This window comes from Trachurus japonicus, chromosome 8, assembly GCF_045865225.1.
Source record: "Trachurus japonicus isolate A0001 chromosome 8, Traja_1.0".
In the NCBI taxonomy this organism is placed as follows: Eukaryota; Metazoa; Chordata; class Actinopteri; order Carangiformes; family Carangidae; genus Trachurus; species Trachurus japonicus.
The window spans coordinates 1712713-1715671 of NC_140914.1; positions in this window are offsets into that span (position 1 = coordinate 1712713).

Sequence of the window (2959 nt, forward strand, 5' to 3'; positions counted from 1 at the left end):
TTCTCCCCTCTCTCTCTCTGTGATGTCAGAGGTGGGCGGAGCTTAACGACCAACCGGCGTCCAGCACAGAAACTGATCAATAATCTCCGTCGTCATGGCGACTGTAATCAATGCCACGCCCCCTCCTCCTCCTCCTCGCCGCCGCCACCACACCACACACAGGAAGAGAAGAGACAAACAGGAAGTTGAGGACGTGTGACGCAGCTGGACCAATCAGACGCTTCCGTGTGTCATTATGACATCATGAAGAGCCCGTGACATCATCAATCCAGATTTTTTTTTTTTTTTAAACGATGAGTCACTAAATTAAAAAGAAAAAAAAGGAAAGAAGGTGAGGATTATTCACCGACTCAGCGTCCAATCAGAGAGAGAGAGTCTGACGACGTTTGGCCGCGCCACCACTTCCTGTTTCTGGTTTGAATGAATGAATGAATGAATGAATGAATGAATGAATGAATGAATGAATGAATGAAGACGTTTGTTCGCGAACTCCAGCAGAAACAGGAAGTGACATCATCATCACGTCCTCATCATCACAGAGATCAATAAATTAAAAAACCTGCTTCAGAGACAAAACAAAAAAAACAAACAAACGAATAAAACAAACAAAAAAACTCCTGAGAAAAACACAATCGATCGGGTATTGATCAGGTATCGATCGGGTATCGATCGGGTTATTGATCGGGTTTCGATGGGAGGTGAAGGAGCCCGAGGAGGAAACAGCTGGAGGCAAAAACCAAAGGAACGACGAGAGATTGAGGCGAATGTTGAAGACAAGGAGGCTCAGATACACACACACACACACACACACACACACACACACACACACACACACACACACACACACGCACGCACACACACACACACACACACACACAGACACACACACAAAGAAAGGAGCATGTAGGAAAAACACATGGAACCAGAACCAGACCAAACCGCCCAGAGTGACACGTAGCGTAGCTTAGCACAAAGACTGGGAGTGGAGGGAAACTGTTAGCCTGCTGGCGGAGGGGCGGGGGGGGGGTTGAACAGATCATTAACAAACCCTCACACACACATATTAACACTGATGAACACACACACACACACCCTCTCTCTCAGGTACATTCTCTCTGACCTCTGACCTCAGTGATTATTCTGATACTTTTCTTCTATAAACTAAACTTTACTATTTACATTCTGCCGTTCATCAGGAGGAAACACTGATTGGCTGGCTGCCCCCCCCACCCAACCCCCCCACACCCCGACCCCCCCCTCAACCCCCCCTCAACACCTCAACCCCCCCCACCCCCCACCCCGGCCGTCAGGTCTGTGGTCACTGAGGGGCTTTGAACGCAACACTTTAGCTTAGCTTAGCACAAAGACTGGAAGCAGAGGGAAACTGTTAGCGCGGCCTCGGCTCTGACATCACACTGATGGAAACTGTGTGTGGAGGAGGAGGGGGGGGGGGGCCAAGAGCTGAGCAGGTGGACGATGATTGGTCAAAGAGTGGAAGGACGGAAGGAAGGAGGGAAGGAGAGAAGGAAGGAGAGAGGGGGTGAAGGAAGGAGTGTTTAGAGGGAGACAAGGTAGGAAGGAAAGGAGGTGTGTAGGAGTGTTTGAGGGGGGGAGGAAGGAGTGAAGGAGTAAAGGAAGGAGATAAGGAGTGTTTGAGGGGGATTGAGGGAGGGAGTAAAGGGGAGAAGGAGTAGAGGAAGGAGAGGAGGAGATAAGGAGTGTTTGAGGGAGGGAGTGAAGGAGAGAAGGAGTAAAGGAAGGAGAGAAGGAGTAAAGGAAGGAGATAAGGAGTGTTTGAGGGGGTTGGAGGGGATTGAGAGAGGGAGTAAAGGAGAGAAGGAGTAAGGAAGGAGAGGAGGAGATAAGGAGTGTTTGGGGGGGGTTGAGGGGGGATTGAGGGAGAGAGTAAAGGAGAGAAGGAGTAGAGGAAGGAGAGGAGGAGATAAGGAGTGTTTGGGGGGGGGTTTGAGGGGGGGTTGAGGGAGGGAGTGAAGGAGAGAAGGAGTAGAGGAAGGAGAGGAGGAGATAAGGAAGGAGAGGAGGAGATAAGGAGTGTTGGGGGGGGTTTGAGGGAGGGAGTGAAGGAGAGAAGGAGTAGAGGAAGGAGAGGAGGAGATAAGGAGTGTTTGGGGGGGGGGCTGAGGGGGGGTTGAGGGAGGGAGTGAAGGAAAGAAGGAGTAGAGGAAGGAGAGGAGGAGATAAGGAGTGTTTGAGGGAGGGAGTGAAGGAAAGAAGGAGTAGAGGAAGGAGAGGAAGGAGAGGAGGAGATAAGGAGTGTTTGGGGGGGGTTTGAGGGGGGGTTGAGGGAGAGAGTAAAGGAGAGAAGGAGTAGAGGAAGGAGAGGAGGAGATAAGGAGTGTTTGAGGGGGGGTTGAGGGAGGGAGTGAAGGAGAGAAGGAGTAGAGGAAGGAAAGGAGGAGATAAGGAGTGTTTGGGGGGGGGTTGAGGGAGGGAGTGAAGGAGAGAAAGAGTAGAGGAAGGAGAGAAGGAGATAAGGAGTGTTTGGGGGGGGCTGAGGGGGGGTTGAGGGAGAGAAGGAGTAGAGGAAGGAGAGGAGGAGATAAGGAGTGTTTGGGGGGGGGTGAGGGGGGGTTGAGGGAGGGAGTGAAGGAGAGAAGGAGTAGAGGAAGGAGAGGAGGAGATAAGGAGTGTTTGGGAGGGGTTTGAGGGAGGGAGTGAAGGAGAGAAGGAGTAGAGGAAGGAGAGGAGGAGATAAGGAGTGTTGAGGGGGGCTGAGGGGGGGTTGAGGGGTTCAGGTCATTTACAGTAAACTACAGATATATACACACACCCAGAATTGTACAGAGAACAAATATGTACATGCTCAGGTTCTATTAACTATTAACCACCAACGATCCCAGTATTCTGCTGCTCCTCCTGCTCCTGCTCCTCCTCCCCCAGAGGAAACGTCCACTGCTCCTCCTCCTGCTCCTCCTCCTCACCCGTGTGTAGTGTAGCG